Raw genomic sequence first — 20,227 nt, 5'->3', positions numbered from 1 at the left:
AATCTGATTGAGAAGTAACTAAAGTTAATTGCATCAAAATGAATAAATTCTCTGCGATTTAGCACACGTATAAAAAATAATCATTCCTTATGATCTTTACCAAAATAGATAAAATATTAATCACTCAATTCAGAATATGCATTATAGATGTTAATTTGTCCGATTTATTACAGACTAAACATTTTGTTGTGTGTTAATTACAAATTAAACATTTTGTTTCTTGATTATAACAACTAAACATTTTGTTGCTTGATTATGACAAACTAAACATTTTGTTGCTTGATTATTACATACTAAATATTTTCTTACTTTATTTTTATAAAACTAAAAATGTCGTTACTTGATTATTACAAATTAAACATTTTGTTGTTTGATTATTAAAAACTAAAAATGTCGTTACTTGATTATTACAAATTAAACATTTTGTTGTTTGATTATTACGAACTATACATTTTCTTGCTTGATTATTAGAAACTAAATATGTTGGTTGCTTGATTATTACAAACTAAACATTTTGTCTCTTGATTTTTTTTACATAGGGATCACCACTTCTCAAGGCCTAGTAGCCACTGGGGGATAAGAGCTATTGTGTGTACAGTAATCAATGGGATTATATCGTAGTAATATTTGGTATGTGTGATTGTATAAAGTGTCTTACTTAAGGGGCGATTAATCAGGAATTTGTTTTTGTTGGATTTGAAAACATCCAAATTGTAGTCAGGTCGGAAACAGGAAGAAAATTCAACAGGCGTGCACTTCTCAAAAAGAAGCTGTGCTCAAGGAATCTGCGTTTTGATTTAGGCACAGATAAAAGTGGGGGAAACGTCTGACAGTGGTTTTAGCTAGACGGGTGTTTATCCTGAAAGATTGGCGAGCGGGGACAAGAGAGAGGAGCTCGGACGATCACTTGCCATGGAAATAACGATGAAATAAAGAGTTGGCTGGCAACATCTCTTCTGTAAGAGAGAGGTTGCAGTGAAGAGAAAAGGGGATCCCTCACTAAGCCACAAAGTCTATAATTGATGCTGGATTGGGATCAGAGCCTTTGTGATGTAAAGATAGTAGCTTGGTTTAAGATGCATTAAAAGTAACCAGCCACCTCTTCTCCCATTGTACCACGCGCTACAGATCAGAGGAGAGAGGATAAGAGAGAGCTTTGTCATTATCGGCCTTTAATGTGTTGCCATAGATGGTCTTGTCATCAGCATAGATGTCAACGAATGGTTTAAGTATGTGTTTTGGGAGATCATTGATGTGGCTCAGGAAGAGAGTTGGGCCCAGGATGGACCCTTGAGGGACTCCAACATTAATACTGTGGGCCGCTGATTGCTGCCCATCAACCACTTCCATTTATGAGCCGATCAGAAAAAAATGATTTAAACTAAACATGTTGTTGCTTGATTTCTTGGCCTTTTGGCCAAGATCAAAGTGTAGTATCTGTTCCGGCAGATACTGCACTTAAGATAATTTGTACCAGTCAATGGAGGGGAAACCCTCTATACTGGGACAATTATTATTTTTGGTAACCAGAGTGCCCCCTTTTTGCCTACTTTAAGGGGAGCTGGTATTTACCTCACATTAAAAACGGCCTTGTGCCTAATTTGCTCAGTGGGGAAGCAAATAAATACCATCTGTTCCGGCAGATACTGCAAGCTATGACTAGCTATGACTAGCAAAGACCAGATGTGGGGGCAACTCCACATGCCTGACCATTAACCAGCTCCCATTTCCCACCTCTCGGGAGCTGGTCCCCTTTTTCCCTTCCCCCTCCCTTCACTCCTCACATTAAAAATCGGCCTTGTGCCTAATTTGCTCGGTGGGGGAGCAAATAAATACCATCTGTTCCGGCAGATACTGCACTTAAGATAATTTGTACCAGTCAATGGAGGGGAAACCCTCTATACTGGGACAATTATTATTTTTTGGTAACCAGAGTGACCCCTTTTAGGGGAGCTGATTTTTACCTCACATTAAAAACGGCCTTGTGCCTAATTTGCTCAGGGGGGGAGCAAATAAACACCATCTGTTCCGGCAGATACTGCAAGCTATGACTAGCAAAGACCAGATGTGGGGGCAACCCCACATGCTTGACCATTAAACAGTTCCCATTTCCCACCTCTCGGGAGCTGGTCCCCTTTTTCCCTTCCCCCTCCCTTCACTCCTCACATTAAAAATCGGCCTTGTGCCTAATTTGCTCGGTGGGGAAGCAAATAAATACCATCTGTTCCGGCAGATACTGCAAGCAAAGGCCATATGTGGGGGCAACTCCACATATAAGACCTTGGTCAATGTAGGGGCAACCCTTCATACCAATTGTCACTATCCAACTCCCTTACTCCCCGGGGAGTTGGTCCCCCATTTCCCCTTCACTCCTCACTTTAAAAATCGGCCTTGTGCCTAATTTGCTCTGTGGGGGAGCAAATAAATACCATCTGTTCCGGCAGATGCTGCACTTAAGATAATTTGTACCAGTCAATGGAGGGGAAACCCTCTATACTGGGACAATTATTATTTTTGGTAACCAGAGTGCCCCCTTTTTGCCTACTTTTAGGGGAGCTGGTTTTTACCTCACATTAAAAACGGTCTTGTGCCTAATTTGCTCAGTGGGGGAGCAAATAAATACCATCTGTTCCGGCAGATACTGCACTTAAGATTATTTGTACCAGTCAATGGAGGGGAAACCCTCTATACTGGGACAATTATTATTTTTGGTAACCAGAGTGCCCCCTTTTTGCCTACTTTTAGGGGAGCTGGTTTTTACCTCACATTAAAAACGGTCTTGTGCCTTATTTGCTCTGTGGGGGAGCAAATAAATACCATCTATTCCGGCAGATACTGCAAGCTATGATTAGCAAAGACCAGATGTGGGGGCACCCCCACATGCCTGAACTTTAACCAGCTCCCATTTCCCACCTCTCGCGAGATGGCCCTCTTTTTCCCTTCCCCCTCCCTTCACTCCTCACATTAAAAATCGGCCTTGTGCCTAATTTCCTCGGTGGGGGAGCAAATAAATACCATCTGTTCCGGCAGATACTGCAAGCTATGACTAGCAAAGACCAGATGTGGGGGAAACCCCACATGCCTGACCATTAACCAGTTCCCATTTCCCACCTCTCGGGAGCTGGTCCCCTATTTCCCTTCCCCCTCCCTTCACTCCTCACATTAAAAATCGGCCTTGTGCCTAATTTGCTCGGTGGGGGAGCAAATAAATACCATCTGTTCCGGCAGATACTGCAAGCAAAGGCCATATGTGGGGGCAACTCCACATATAAGACCTTGGTCAATGTAGGGGCGACCCTTCATACCAATTGTCACTATCCAACTCCCCTACTCCCCGGGGAGTTGGTCCCCCATTTCCCCTTCACTCCTCACTTTAAAAATCGGCCTTGTGCCTAATTTGCTCTGTGGGGGAGCAAATAAATACCATCTGTTCCGGCAGATGCTGCACTTAAGATAATTTGTACCAGTCAATGGAGGGGAAACCCTCTATACTGGGACAATTATTATTTTTGGTAACCAGAGTGCCCCCTTTTTGCCTACTTTTAGGGGAGCTGGTTTTTACCTCACATTAAAAACGGTCTTGTGCCTAATTTGCTCAGTGGGGGAGCAAATAAATACCATCTGTTCCGGCAGATACTGCACTTAAGATAATTTGTACCAGTCAATGGAGGGGAAACCCTCTATACTGGGACAATTATTATTTTTGGTAACCAGAGTGCCCCCTTTTTGCCTACTTTTAGGGGAGCTGGTTTTTACCTCACATTAAAAACGGTCTTGTGCCTAATTTGCACTGTGGGGGAGCAAATAAATACCATCTGTTCCGGCAGATACTGCAAGCTATGATTAGCAAAGACCAGATGTGGGGGCACCCCCACATGCCTGAACTTTAACCAGCTCCCATTTCCCACCTCTCGCGAGATGGTCCCCTTTTTCCCTTCCCCCTCCCTTCACTCCTCACATTAAAAATCGGCCTTGTGCCTAATTTGCTCGGTGAGGGAGCAAATAAATACCATCTGTTCCGGCAGATACTGCAAGCTATGACTAGCTATGACTAGCAAAGACCAGATGTGGGGGCAACCCCACATGCCTGACCTTTAACCAGCTCCCATTTCCCACCTCTCGGGAGCTGGTCCCCTATTTCCTTTCCCCCTCCCTTCACTCCTCACAATAAAAATCGGCCTTGTGCCTAATTTGCTCGGTGGGGGAGCTAATAAATACCATCTGTTCCGGCAGATGCTACTAGCTATTACTAGCAAAGACCAGATGTGGGGGCAACCCCACATGCCTGACCTTTAACCAGCTCCCATTTCCCACCTCTCGGGAGCTGGTCCCCTTCATCCCTTCCCCCTCCCTTCACTCCTCACATTAAAAATTGGCCTTTTGCCTAATTTGCTCGGTGGGAGAGCAAATAAATACCTTCTTGGCCTTTTGGTCCAGATCAAAGTGTAGTATCTGTTCTTCAGATGCTGCACTTCCATTTCTTGTTCTCTTTCGGTGGAGGAGAAATACTTCACGACTGAGACAATTTTTATTTTTGTACCTTTTCTCCATGTTAAAAAACGACTCTGGTGTCTAACTCTGTCCTGTGGGGAGGCATTGTAAATAGGTACAAACTAAACATGTTGTTTCTTGATTATTACGAACTGAATATTTTGTTGCTTGATTTTTACAAACTAAACATTTTGGTTGATTGATTATTTACAGCTAAACATTTTGTTGCTTCATTATTACTTAATAAACATTTGGTTGCTTGATTATTACAAACTAATCATTCTTACTTGATTGTTACAAACTTAACGTTTTGTTGCTTGATTTTTTAAAACTAAAAATTTTGTTGCTTGATTATTAAAAACAAAGCATTTTGTTGCTGGATTATCACAAACTAAATATTTTGTTGCTTGATTATTACAAACAAAACATTTTGTTGCTTGATTATTACAAGGAAGCATTTTGTTGTTTGATTATTACAAACTAAACACTTTGTTGGTTGATTATTACAAACTAAACATTTTGGTTCATTATTTCAAACTAAACATATATGAATTCGATTATTTTATTGCTTGCAATGTTTTTTCAGAGATTTGTTGTGATAATAATTTTAATAATAAATTGGTTACATATGGGATGGATCAAGGTATAGTTGCCAACATATTCAGTCAACATTCAAACTAGACAACACATTTTGACCTTGAAAAAAAATTCGAACATGAAACACCCAGGCCCTCAGTGCTGGTTGTTATTTACTTAACTACTATCACCTCCCGCATTGAGAAATAAAGTTCGAATACAATGTATGCTCAACTACATTTGATTGTTAAACTATTTACTTAGTGAGATCGGCGGTGCGTACTGGCGAAAATAGCTCTATATCTTACATGGAAATGGGCTGCCCCCTTTTCCATGTAAATAAGAAGAATATTGGATAGGTGAAAATGAGATTAGGATAAACCTATAATCGAACGCGGTAGGCAAAGTTAAGAAATGGAATGTAAGAAAGTAAGGTGATTGTTAATTCTTTAAGAAATCTAGATAGTAAATATGTCAGTAAAAGAATGAACAATGCAAATAAAATTTTATTGTTTAAAATAGGTTAGATTAGAAATAAAGATTCTTTTGTTGAGCGACGTGAAATAAGACACGTTTATAAACACACTTCTCACATCATAGATGGATGAGATTCTCAATATAGGATCTACGAGTAAGTTAGTCACTTGAGAGTCAGGGAGTTGGGCAGTCAATTGATAGTCAGTTGGGCAGTTGATGAATTGGAGTCAGAGCCTCTTGGAGGCGTGGTGAGAGGAGCAAACAAATGCAGCCATACAAATTGAATACCTGACGTCTTCGACCGGCCGATCAGATGAATAAAGAAGTCATCATTATGTTGTAACTGCTGTCTTGTGTCATCCTTCACCATGAAACGTAATTGGATTTATCATCTTATAATGAACATAGTGTAACCCTTCGAAGATTATGTATCTCCCCTCCTTTGTGTTAAGAACTGTATCATGCATCACTCAGCCCGTATTTAATATGACTCCCCAAATTGCCACAGTCGTCGTCATGATGTAATAAATAAACATTTCATTATCATTCCATCTGTGTTATAAGAACTGTTAATACGAAGTCCCCAAATATAAGGCTGTTAAATATGAAGTCACCAAAGAGCATATAAGAACTGGTATAAATGTCTATCTCATCTGTTCGAAGTCTCCTATTATATGTCCCCATTGATGTACTAAACAACAGATATTCGTAAAAGAATAGAGCAAATTGTGTTGTAAATAATGTTTATATTTGTGATGCCGATCTTAGACTCGTTGAGTCCAAACTGTAACTGGTCACCTATTTCGATGACAATACAAGAGTAGGAGTGTGAAATATACATTGATTATCATTCAATCCCAGGCAACACCAGGTCTCCCTGTTAAGTGGGTACAGAAAATAATATTTCTAGCGATGGAAGAAAATAATATTATATATATATATATATATATATATATATATATATATATATAAAGAGATATAGTATCGTTAGAATAAGAAAACGACAATATAAAAATTTATACCAATGCGTATAGACGTATTCCTTTATTCAATAAAAATGATACATCAATTAATAATGCATATAGATTCATTCGGTTAATTTATAAGGAGGATACATCAATTAGGTGTGTAGGATAAGTAAAACTAGTTATACCATGGTATTCCGAATCCTTATGCCTCTCATCAAAGAGAGGAAATGTTAGGAAGCAAAATAGGGACGAGATGTCTAACGATGATTCATCAAGGCTGAAATAATTGTGCACTCAAAGATAAAGTATTGAGACTGTTTGGATAGGAAATTGGAGAACAAAAGTGATTTCTACGTGACAGGAATATAGCTTATTATATAAGTATGGTGGTGTATAGCATATCTGCCATATTGTGTTTAATAGATGTGTTCACTATCCATGAGTAAATATTTGGGAAGAATATAGGGTGAGTGATTGAAAGGGGGTTATTATTTAATTATATGTATTAAAAGGTTATATTCATAGAAGGGTTTTTTTTTGGAAATAGAGGGTCTATGCTAAGTCCGTATATAAAGCATCAGAATTAACACCTAGTATGTCAATGAAGAATAAATCATTAGGAATAATTAATAAAATAATATGTAATATGATATAATAATAAAGGTAAACGGGATAAATTATAAAGGCAAAATATTAAAAAAAAATATAAGTGAATAAGATAGATGACAAACAAATGTTAAGATAAGAGGATAAAAATAGAAAACAATATGGAATAAACATTATATAATTGAAAAATAATGAAGGAAACTCATAGTAAAGGAAAGTTCTTTTCAAAGGAGGCAAAGGAACAGAGAATTTATCCAAAGTTTTAGATGTGGAGTGCAATGTCGATATATGCTTTTTAAATTATTAATAAAAACAACGCCATTGTGAAAATTTCAGTCTTCATCCAGTTTCAAGGTGGTGGTGTAGCGGTTGATGATGGAAATGTTAAAATCTCTTAAAACATTAAGGCGATGATGAGAATATAATAAATGGATATAACATTGTTTAAATCGGCATTTAGTTTCTAGATGTAATTTTAAATTTCTCACGTCCGGAGTAAAAATACGCTGGTTCGTGGTGGATGTTTTCAGTATTCGTGAGTGCGTTATATATATATATATATATATATATATATATATATATATATATATATGGAAAAAAAGATTAGCAAAACCTGTAGCCTTCTAAAAAGACATTTTCAACGTTTCGTTTCAATTTTCGTGGGACTTCCTCATGAGAATGATGAGAATGATTGAGGAAAATCATATATATTAAGGTATGTGTTATTTTCCCCAATCATTCTTCCTTTTCTCCTGTGAAAGTTCCCCGAAAATGGCGACGAAACGTTGAGAATTTTCTAAAAAGGCCACATGTTTGTTTTTCATTTTTTCAATAACATTATGATATCATACCTGATTTATATATATATATATATATATATATATATATATATATATATATATATATATATATATATATATATATATTCCAGGTTAAAAATATTTCAAGCATTAGAATTGTGGAATTCCAATAAGGATCGTTAATAGTGCCAATCAAAGAAAAAATATATATATTTGCTTTTCTCCATGTATGTAAATATAGTCGTATTTTTTATGATGTGCAGACCGTTTTTATTTTACAAGGTGGGCACCACTTATCAAGGCCGGGCAGTAACTCGGGTTATTGCGTGTACAGTACGTTAGTGTTGAGATTTGATAAATTGTTTAACTTAAAGCGGAGGTTCATCAGGAATTGGTTCATGTTTAACTTGAAGACATCCACGTTGTAGTCAGGTGGAAAACAGGCAAACGGAACAGAGTTTCACAAGCTTGCATTTCTAAGTTTTGGTACAGATAAAGAGTGGGGAAGATTTTTGACATTGGTTTCAGCTAGACGGGTGTTTTTCGTGAAATATTGGTGAGCGGGGATCAGAGGTTGGAGCTCAGACAATCACTTTACATAGAAGTAACGATAAATCAAAGACATGCTCGCCACGCCTCTCATGTGGGAGAGAAGTTTCAGGGAAGAGAAAAGGGCATCCCCCACTAAGCCACGAAACCTATTTTGTACTCTGTCAAGGCAGGATAGGCTGTTTTTGCAGCTCCTGCCCAGATGTGGCAGCAGTACTCAAACCTAGGACGTACTTGGCTTTTATATAGATAGGGACTTGCATCAGCAGTGAGATATCTTCTGGAGTAGTGGAAGGATCCTACCATTTTTCCGGCGACCTTGACAACAGACTTGATGTACGTGTTCCATTTCAGATCAGGAGTAAAAGTCAAACCCATCAGCTTGTCAGCTGGTGTCACTCGGCTGTTTAGATTTTTATATTTTTGCACTTATTTTTGATATCCATTTTTATATCCATTTTGTTCCCCTATTTTTATTATCCTTTATTTTTAAAAAAAATTCAATTATGTTATTTTTAAGGAGAAAATATTGTGCTAAATCTAACGTGGTGCATAGTTTAAAGGTCTTATGACATTATCGAATGCATAACTTTTGCTGGTGCTTTTCGTTAAGAAAAAGAGGGGAGTACAAAAATTTGTTGTTGTAGAGATTTAAGAGGTTGAGGGAAAAAGTGTGAGAAAGGAAAGTGTTTATGCAGACAGTTAAAAAAAGAAGATGAAAAAACGAAAAAAGGAAAACGGAAAATATACAAATGAATTAACAGAAGGGGGCGTGTGGTAAGGTCGGTAAACCATTTTTTTTTTCAATTCAGACAATTTGAATTAGATATATGGTGGAGGCGGGATATATTTATAAATGAGAAGTAGTTGACCGAATTTGGGTCCGGGTCTACTAAATTCGGGGAACTCGACCAGTTTTTTATACGTTTTTAGATTTTATCTACTTTTTCAGGGGCCGATTAAAACTCTATTTATACATATTTTTTACATATATTCTAATTAAAGTTATTTATATATTCTATTTTGTATCTAAATGTATTTATGCATTTATTTCATAAATTTACCATATAGTATTTATTTTAATTTGCTGGTTATATGCCTAATGGGCAAGTCCATCTTAGCAGTTATAAAGGCGTGTACGTCCTCACAACACCACCCTCCCACGCTTTTTGTTCAGTTTCTTTTTGGTCTACCCAATTTTCACATTCGATATTTTACAGATCTTTATACCGCCTGAAATACGTTTCACACGTTCGATTTTCTTCAGAACAGTAGGTGAACTTTAATATTTCTTCCTTTTTAGATCGATCGTAAGGGGTTCGGTAACCTTTCCCTTCCTTGTCGATCGGCGCTGTTCTAGCTTTACTTGAGGAGGATCGAAACTATCATATAACGTATTGTTACCTTCTTCCTCGACTTGAAGTGTGTCTTTGCAATCGTCACGACGACGTTTAATTTGATTAATGTTTCCCTTGTGAGATGTAGTAGGGCCAAGAACGATGGAGCTTGTGTTTCCAATTCTTTTGTCAATTGTTCCCTGTTCCCAAAACGATGTACTGTTTCCGTATGCTGTAAAGAAAACTTTTTCTCCTGAGTTATAATTTTTTGTTGGATCGGTAGCGGTCCTATCTGAATTTGCCTGTTTTGACAGAAGTTTTTCGCGGCAAACATGGTCTCTGCATTAGACGTTGCTTCAGGGAGGGTATTCGGGTTCGGTGTGGTCCTGAAAACCTGTAAGAACTGTTGGAAGGCTTTATCTATATGTGTTTCATAGCTTTTTTCATGCTATTTTTAAAGTGTCGACGAAATGTTCTGCCAGTCTATTATATCATGGATGATACGCAGAATTCTTTAAAATCAGTTTTGACTAAGCAATCGACAACGCCAAATCTGGAAAAAAGTTCATGGAGGAAAGATATAGTGACTCCTGTGGTGGGTCTCTTGCACATGAGTACTTCTGGTCATTTCGAATAGCTATCTACTACAATCAAGTATTAGACATCCTCGACTGGCCCTGCGAAATCCACATGTATTCTTGACCCAGGTTGGTCTGGCTTGGGCCATGGTTTGTACGTGATTTGTGGTGCTTTAGCTGCTAGACCACAAGACTTGCAAGAATCCACATAATTTGAGATGTCTAAATCCATATTTGGCCAGTATACATAACGCCGCATAAGAGTTTTCATCCTATTCCTTCCTGGATGACTTGTGTGAAAAACTCTTAGTATTCGTTTCTGTAAAGTCTTGGGTATAACCATTCTTTCACTATATAATGCTACATTGTCACACAAGGAGAAAATATCCGCTACCTGTCGATGTGTTTCATGATCCTCTGTTCTGTGGAGCAAATGCATTCGTCTTCTTGGGCTTCGCATTTTATTTCATGTAGGGTAACTGGTATTTTTTTAATCACGTTAAGCATCAGATTCTTGATCTCGCTGTCGTTTTTTACAGAAATAATCACAGTGTCTTCTAGTGGTTCGCTTTGACTTGGAATTAACCTCGACCATCTGTCAGCATGACCAAGTTTTTGTGATGGAAGGTATTCTAATGTAAAGTTATAGTTAAGTAAGGTCGTACCTCATCTCAGCAATCTGTTTGCTGTATACACATGTAGTCCCTTCTTCGGTCCAAAGATAGTTAGGAGTGGTGTGTGGTCAGTTTGCAAATTGAAAAATCTTCTATGCAAATAACGATAGTACTTTCTTACTGGGAATATTATTGCGAGGGCGTCCGTCTCGATGTGCGAGTAATGTTTTTCCAAAGGTAATAAAGTGTGTGAAGCTTGTGCCACTAGTTTCTTACTTCCATCCAGCATACTGTGTAATATGCAAGTGCATATGCTATAAGAGCTTGCGTCGCTGGAAACTATGATATCTACTTCTGAATTGTAATGTGTAAGAGATAGGTCGGACGTCAGTAACGTTTTAATTTTGTTGAATACCTCCTTGCATTCAGTTGTCCATCCCCAAGTACTGTCTTCTTCAAAAGTTTCTTAAGTCTGGCCCGAAGATTATGCATGTTGGAAATAAATGACAGGTAATAGTTGGCCAGTCCTAGAAAGCTTTGTAGTTCGGTGACGTTCCCGGGAGTTGGCACATTCGTTATTGCAGTTGCCTGTCAGGATCTGGTTTCTTCCCTCCTTGTCAATCTTGCATCCTAGGTATTTAATTCTTTGAGGAAAAATTGACCTGGAAACTGAAATCCTATATCCGTGAAAATACTTTTTGCATGTGCTCTCTATGTTGTTCCTTGAATTTGCTGATGATAACTATATCGTCCAAATATCCAGTTGCGAAATCGAGTCCGTCTAGCATGGTATCCATTACTTCTTGAAAAATCGCCAGAGCGACCTTAACTCCAAATGCTAGTCTCTCCAATTTGTATAACCCTCTGTGGGTGTTTATGCAAAGTAGCGTTGAGCTATTTTCCTAAACCGGAATCTGAAGATAAGCCTTACTGAGATCGACCGAAGAGAAGATCTTACCTCTGTTCAGTTTCGCGAAAATCTCTTCGGCACTAGGCAGTGGGTAATGGTAATCTTTCAAGACGGCGTTTAGCCCAGTAGAAAAATCAGCTAACACCCGGATATCGTTCGATTTCTGTTTGACGTACATGGCAGGAGCTGCCCATTGGCTGAATTTTACTTTTGATAAGATGCCAGTCTTGACTAGCCTGTCAATTTACTCATTGATTTGCCTAACAACTGGTTCTGCATTGGGTTTCAGTTACAATTTGGCAGTTGATTTACTACATTTACCCAGGCCCGCTGTAAAAATTCAGGAAAAAGCTTTTTAAATCAGCTTTAAGTTCTTGTTTTTCTGTAGAAAATGATTCTACTTTTCTACTTTTGGGCAAAAAGTGTTGATCGGTACATCCCACAGATTAAATTCCTGCAACCAGTCGGTTCTAGATTAATTTTCTGTCTTCTTGAGCACAAATAATTTAAGTTTTTGTGTTGCCCCATTAAACGGCACATTTGTAGTTAGTTCTTCTTCAAAATCGATTTTTCTCCAGTTACCGTTTTTGCTGACTTGCCAGTTTAATACATAGTCGGACTATTTTAATTTCTCCACGTTTGTCAATTTATTACCGATAAGTCCGTCCCTGAGTCCAATTAGAATTTAACTTCCTTGTCTAAAATTCTAATAGAGACGTATTTTAACTGTTATTTTTATCTTTCTTTTTCATTTTCGTCTGTAGAACCTGAATTTTACTTTTCCTCTGTCGTTTGCAGTATGAGCTTCTGTGGCCTAGTTCTTTGGAATTAAAACATTCTTTGACAAATGCAAGTTTCCGCAGCGAAAATATGGAGTTGAAGACTCCTGGTTGCCTTGTTTTTCGTGCTTGAGTGGAAGATAGCGTCCAGTTTCGTTTTGTTTTTGGAGAGTACCAACTAATTCTTCTCTGTATGTTCATTATGCGTACCATGCCAGCGTCTTCGATATTCATTGAGTCCTTCGTGATAATAATTATCATTTAGACATCTTCTGCCAGCTTTTGTGCAGTTAAGCCTGGTTCACTTTCCAGTTTTGACAAAACTCTTCGACGGATCTCAGAGTCTCTTGTCCAAGTTAAACCCTGGATGAATATGAAACACTTGAAATCATCGGCACTCACTTCTGACAATTTGAAATCGTCACAGAGTTTATTGACAATCGAGGCCAAAGTCAAGTAGTCCACAACGTAAGGTTCAACCATTTCGACCGTTTGTGGAACAGCGACGTCTTCCAGCTGAATAGTTCAGTTAGTCGTTTAACGGTTTCCGTAAACGTCAGATTGCTGGTCTTTTGTGGCAAGATATGGTCGACGAATTTGTTGTGTTCTCTTGCCCCTAATTTGCTGAGTAGCAAACGGACTTTATGGTCCGCCAAATTTTCACATATCTTCGTACCATCTGAAATACGTTTCACACATTCGATTTTTGGCAGAAGAGTAGGTGAAATTATTTATTGTATTTAGTACCGCACTCTAGGAAAACGCTGAATCGCTCTCTGTGGCTTGATACCTTTTCATTAAAACATCGAGTACTGCTTCAGTACTCTCTTTCTCATATGTTTGTAATGAAAAGAGTCTGTACTCGGCTCTCTTTTTCATTTGGACCATTATTTGTTCTGCCTGCTATATTCTATCGACAACTCGTCTTTGCTGGTGCATTTGAAATTCAATTAGACGTATTCTCGTCTCTTTCACATCATCCAGTGTGTCTCTTTATTTTATTTTCTCGGAAAAAAAGACAATTTTGTTTTTAAGGCAATTTGTAACTTAACGGAAGTCATAGTAAGGGAAAACATTTATAATTCATGGACTAGTGTACTCTTCAATAGCTGTAGGAGAAATGCAAAAAGTATAGATGAATTTGGCATACAATTATTTACTGGTTGACACGTGTTACTTTTGTCTCAGATATGCTAATAGTTCGGAAATGGAGACGGATTTTTGTTTATCGTAGAGAAGAAATAGCACAGTATACTATATACAATATACACCATACAATATACGACAAACAACATGCAACATAAAATATACAATATAAAATATACAATATAAAATATACAATATAACACATACAATATACAATATACAAGTCGACTTGTGTTCAGCAAAGTTACGGTTTTACAAAAAAATTGTTCCGATTGCCTGTTTTCAGTAATAGATATTGTTGCACGGGCAGTATATTTTCTCACTCCGCTGGCGAGCAAAAATCTATCCAACAACGAAAGGAGTATTTATTTTAAAAGTGCGTTTAAAAATGACAGATGAACAAAAAGAGATAATTTATTTTCAGTGTGCGTGCGTGCCGTTGCAAAAATAAATGGGGAGAAAATTTTTTTATCCAATCCTCAAAAACAAAAAATGGCTTCCCAGCACGTAAAAAGAATATTTGCCTTTTTATCACATCTGTCTCCTTTTATTCTCCTCTTCTCGGAACAAAGAACTAGTCGGTAAACGATAACTACTTTGTCATACAACAATAATTCATTTACCAAACTTTTAGTAACAGAAGAAAAAAATCTTCCAAAATAAACTCCATGTGCAATTTCCATAAACAATTTGATCAACATGTTCTACGGCAAATTAAAACAAGATTACTTTATTTCTTCTTTTAGCAAAGCATGAAAAAAGAAATTCTACTAACAATTTCTTTAAGTAGATAAATTTAAGTGTTGTAGTCTTTTTTGTTTTTTTTACACTGCAAATTTCCGTCGGGGAACTTTTGTGGTTTTGCGTTGTAGCTTAGAAAGTATGCCATTGACCATTTCGTACGTTTGAAAGTTGAAAGGTTTGCGCGTGAGTTCTTAAAAAAATTACATCTTGTCGCCATTGTAGTGGAGCCGGAAAGGGTGCAAATAGGAACACGACGACTTGGTGAGGAAAAGAAGAACATTTATATCAAGCAAGGGTTAGTGGTACAGAAAAAGTTAGTAAGTCCGTGGGGAGTCGTCTCTGTACGACATCCGGATAGCTCTCATTGAGTGGTCTAGACTTGCTGTTTATATGCCTAATGGACAAGTCCATCCTAGCGGTGATAAGGGTGTGTATATCCCCACAACACATATATACAAATATATAGATATATGCACACACACACGTATATACATGAGCATATATATTATGCTTTATTGTTTTATATAATAGTAGATCCCAATAAAGACATTTTAGGGGTTATCTAACATTTCCGAAATTCTATTTAAAATCATTTATAGTCCGTTTACTTTTGATTTTATGGAAAAAATAGTTTAGTTTGGGATCTTCTCCTTTTAGTCAGTCTTGCTAACATGTTTGGAGAAGAGATGTGTAAGTCAATGTATTAATAATATTCATCTTCGAATGTAAATAATATGGATGCTACTCGTGCGCAGCGTGATAGTGTGTACGATAGTCTGTTGGTTAACCTTGCTAATGCGTAAATAACTTGGAGTAGTAATTCATCTAAGTTCAACTAACTGTCGCTATTGTGCATGAATGTGTATTCGCGCAATAGAAAGCTGCTGCGTGAGTTATTATGGTCTGTTATTTCGGATATGCCTCCCTCAGCCACAATTTAATCTAAGTTTTTTTGGAACGGCGTTCTTCGACTATTTCAAGTGCGGCCAGTTGGCAAAATATGGGAAAAATGTATTTAGTTTACCAATCCATATACGAGTTATTAATTCTCACTTGTTTATTACGTTCACATAGACATGTTACATTTAGGCGCTGGGAAATAGTTCGTTGTTTCCAATACTCTGTGTTCACACGTTCCTGTGAAGCTTACTTCGTTTGGTATATGACGAAAGCAGCGAATTCCAAAAAGGGAAATTAAAGCTACTTTTTTGCTCTCATAACAATTACTTTGTTTAGCTGACAGAAATTTAATATGAGATTAATTTCGGTAATTATGCCTAAAATCAACATACCACAATGTTTGAATCAAATATTAACAAGCTGGGATTGTCTTTAGTTTTCGGTCTAAGAACAAAGATGATGTGGTACAGATAGGTTCATTGGGCCTAAGCGGTATATCACTTGGATAATCTATGGGGGGTTTAGAGAGAATTTTAAAGTGTGCTTCATTCATGAAATCAGAATTTCCATCTAACTGGACTGACTCTTCTAACCTTGATGCAGAGAAAGCAAATGGCTGTTAAGACCGTGTAAAAGAGCTTGACATCTTGAAGCATGGTGAATGCAAGTAATCACCGGTACTTGCTGGTTGACTATTTATATTTTATTTGTGTGTCAATCAAGTAATGTACTGACTGTGTGAAGTTTCAGCTAAATTCCAGCCAGAAGCAAAGTAGAGTACAAGTTATGATACTATAATTCATCTTTTCTATTCGCGGTTAGTAGAAAAGTTTTCCCTTCTGTAAGAGGTAATATTTAAAAAGATTTTTAAAACATAATGCTCTTTCTTGTAGTGTTATATTTTTCTACAGAAAAAGTAGAACGCATGTCTTGAAAGTGTTTTCGTAATATCATGATTTAATTGGCAATCAAGATGTCCGTCAAAACGTTTAAAGTGTCTTTTTACAAAATGTTTATTTTTGGAAAAATTGTACTACGCAATAATATCGGTTGTTGTATAGAGCGTAACTAATTTATTTCCCTTTTGATCTGATGCAATGCTAAACCTGGAAAACCTTACACGTTTTACAGTATTCCATGTCTCTTAAAGACATTATTCCCTCCTGTATAAAGTATTTTATAACCAAAATAATAAGTATAACTTTTTTATAACAAAAAAAAGGTAAATTAGATATTTTTACACATACGAACGTAACGACTTTTATTCTATAGATAGGCACTCGACCAAATTATCCGGAAATAGAAATCTTCTGTCGCTCTAGAAAGACATATGCCAGCTAATAGTTGACAAAAAGACAGCGGACGGAATCTCTAGTGCAAAAACGTTAAGTATTTTTATTTATTTTTTTCTAAACTAATCTTAAATGTTTTATGTTACATTGTTTTTAAACTTGTTTCTTGTGTTTGTTTATGTATTTTGTCTGTATTTCTCCTATCTTTTTGTCTGTATTCCGTCTCATCCATCCCCCTCCTGCTACAAAGCTAAACGATAAAAACAAACAAAATGCCGGCAACTAACGATAAAAGAAAACTGCCGGAAATTATTCTCTAGTGTATATAAACTTAGGAATTTATAAAAAAAAAAGTTAGAACTTTTTTTTAACGAACAAAAAATGTAAATTAGATATTTTTACACATACGAACGTAACGACTTTTATTCTATAGATAGGCACTCGACCAAGTTATCCGGAAATAGAAATCTTCTGTCGCTCTAGAAAGACATATGCCAGCTAACAGTTGACAAAAAGACAGCGGACGGAATCTCTAGTGCAAAAACGTTAAGTATTTTTATTTATTTTTTATTTATTTTTTTTCTACACTAACCCTAAATGTTTTATGTTACATTGTTTTTAAACTTGTTTCTCGTGTTTGTTTATGTATTTTGTCTGTATTTCTCCTGTCTTTTTGCCTGTATTCGTCTTATCCGTCCCCCCTCCTGCTACAAAGCTAAATGATAAAAACAAAAAAAAATGCCGGCAACTAACGATAAAAGAAAAATGCCGGAAATTATTCTCTAGAGTAGATAAACTTAGGACTTTATAAAGTAGTATACTTAATATATACTATTACTGCAAGCTTGCCTGTATGGAAAATACTTGGTTCTTGCTGGAAAATCAAACAATCTAATATAGTTAGCCTTATGTTCAAGTACATTCGAAATATAATACAGTGCAAAGAAACAGTTACTCATGAAAACGAACCTCCTAAAGTAAAACCTTGAATAATTATTTAAACTCGAACGTAAATTAATATTAAGCCGAGTTTACAAATTGATAATAGTTAATTATTGGATTTTAATTGATTATAAGATGAAACTCTAATGATTCAAACTCGATAGATAACGACAAAGTTCCGCCCATTAATATGGGAGGGGAGATTATCATCAAAAGTGTCCTGAATTGTACACTTCGCACCGGACTTACTACTTAGATATAAATAAGTCACTTGTACCCATTCCTCTCCTCCCCCCTTTTGTTTAAATGGAGAGTAGATAATACAGTGGATGTGTTATCGGCAGCTCCAGTACCTCTCGCTTCTCCTATTTTGTCATTCAGTCCTCATTCAATGAGTGATTTTTCAGACAAAGGGCGAAGAAAACGCTGCTTAAAGGTCGTTAGTACTTGGTGACCAGTAGTCTGAGATGTCGGAAATTTTTCTATCTCTGTCTGTCCTTGTGGCCATATCACTAGTAAGGGTGCTGGAGGTAAACGTTTTGTCTGGGCTGACGTTATCCGCCTGATAGTCAGGGACCCGAACGTTGGATTAACCACTAAGGAGGCTGTCCTATCAGCAGGCGCAAAGTACTGGGACTGCTGTATTGCCATTTGGTGAGTGGATCTGGACCATGCAGTAGTCTCTGGTCGGACCTCTCGATGCCATACTAGTGGGTCATTGTTACGGCTTTACCTTTTCGTGTGCTACAAAAAAATGCCTGTCTTTTTCTCTCTTACTTTCCTTCTCTGTACTGCTCTAACCAAGTATGCCGACCTATTCCACAAATCCCAAAACCTCGACATGAAATATCTCCAGAATAAAAAACTCGATTAACCTAGAACCGCATCTTCCAACGTAGACCCCTACTACCAGGTCTACGTTCCAACATCAGGGGTCTACGTTCCAACCTTCCAGAGGTTGAAACCCAATTACAGGAGACGAAACCGGACATATTATTTTTAAGTGAAACTGGAATAGGGCCGACCACTTCCCTAGATGAGTTCATAATTAACGGATACTCCAATTTAACAGCTAAATCTGACACCCAAGATCGCCATGGGCATGAAGTATGTGCTTACATTAAGGATGGCACTCCGTGTGGCAGGGATATCTCTAGAGAAGATCCTAATTTACCCTATATGTACTTCAGGGTTGCACTTGCTAACACCACTGCATTTATATTTGCCCCCTATAGGCCCCAAAACAGCGGAGTTACTATCTTTAAGATCATATCTGAGAAAATAGACAACCTACTGTCTTCACATCCCTCGGCTAACATCCACATCTGTCGTGACGTCAACGTCCATAACGTGGAATAGCTGCCCCATTCAAATAAGACAGACGATGAGGGGAGGTTTTGTCATGATTTTCCCTTGCTTATGACCTCACTCAGATTGTTCGCGAACCCACCCGTGTGCCCGATACACCCGGTAAATATGAAAGCCTTTTAGACCTTTTTCTCTCAACTTCCCCTGAGCTATGTTCATGTTCCGTTCATTCTCCTTTAGGATCCTCCGACCACTCCGTCGTATCAGTTAAGATAAAAACGAAAGAAGCCCCCAGGCGTACCCCTCCACCGTACTGTATACCGATACTCTATGGCTGACTGGGATAGCTTCCGTACATTCATATCTGATTTACCTCTGCACTCCATGTGTCCTCTGTAGTATCAGATCTGAACGAATGGTTAATTGTAGGCATAGACCAATTCATACCATCTAAAAAATTCTAACAAAAACCTAACAGTCAGCCATGGTTCTCCTCAGAATGTGCTACTGCTATCGCGCACAGAAATCACTTTTTCCATAGCTACCAACTTAAGATGCACTGAGACTAAAACTGCTTTCAGGTCTGCCAGCCAACCACTGTAAAAGAGTAATAAAAATGCAAGAGAGCTATATTCCCAGTCTGTTAAATCCAAGGCAGCTGATCAGCGGCTTGGATCCCACCAGTTTTGGCAAATAACAAATAGGATCCTGAAAAGAAGTGTGCGTTCTATCCAACCATTATCAATGGACCAGAGGTCATCTCTCAGCGTCAGACAAGGCCAAACTTTTGCAAAGAACTTTGCAGCTAATTCTACCCTATGAGACGAAGGCCATCAACTCCCCATATTTCCTCCTATAACACAGAACAAGCTAGGTAACATACAAATATCCGTGCATGAGGTCGCCAAGCTAATAAAAAACCTAGATTCCAGTAAGCTACTAGCCCTGATGGCATTCCAATTATAGTGTTAAAAAAGCTTTCAACCAGAACTTGCTCCCATACTTACGAGACTATTTAAGCGCTGCTTTGAGGAGAACTGCTTTCTGAACCCCCTGGAAGACCCCTCATCAGTTTGCCCTGTATTTAAGAATGCAGGTGATAAGTCATCTCCTCTCAGTACCGATCAATAAGTCTCCTTTGTGTTATGGAGTAAGTTGCTGGAATCCATATTAAATAGAGAAATAGGCAACTACCTCAGCAGGAATAACC

General features: G+C 37.6%; 1 protein-coding gene and 2 pseudogenes across 2 annotated transcripts in view; 2 read left to right on the top strand and 1 right to left on the bottom strand.

The window, feature by feature from the left end:
• The window catches only part of LOC145283573 (equilibrative nucleoside transporter 1-like), a 234,456-nt gene that overhangs the window by 89,679 nt on the left and 124,550 nt on the right, over window positions 1-20,227 (bottom strand). The window lies entirely within an intron of this gene.
• On the top strand, window positions 1,398-1,544 carry LOC145284214 (U2 spliceosomal RNA; annotated as a pseudogene).
• LOC145284204 (U2 spliceosomal RNA) lies at window positions 4,413-4,545 on the top strand (annotated as a pseudogene).

The sequence above is a fragment of the Euprymna scolopes genome, chromosome 8 (genome assembly GCF_053919585.1).
Source record: "Euprymna scolopes isolate OS-2025 chromosome 8, ASM5391958v1, whole genome shotgun sequence".
Classification (NCBI taxonomy): domain Eukaryota; kingdom Metazoa; phylum Mollusca; class Cephalopoda; order Sepiida; family Sepiolidae; genus Euprymna; species Euprymna scolopes.
This window is presented reverse-complemented; position numbering and strand designations above follow the sequence as displayed.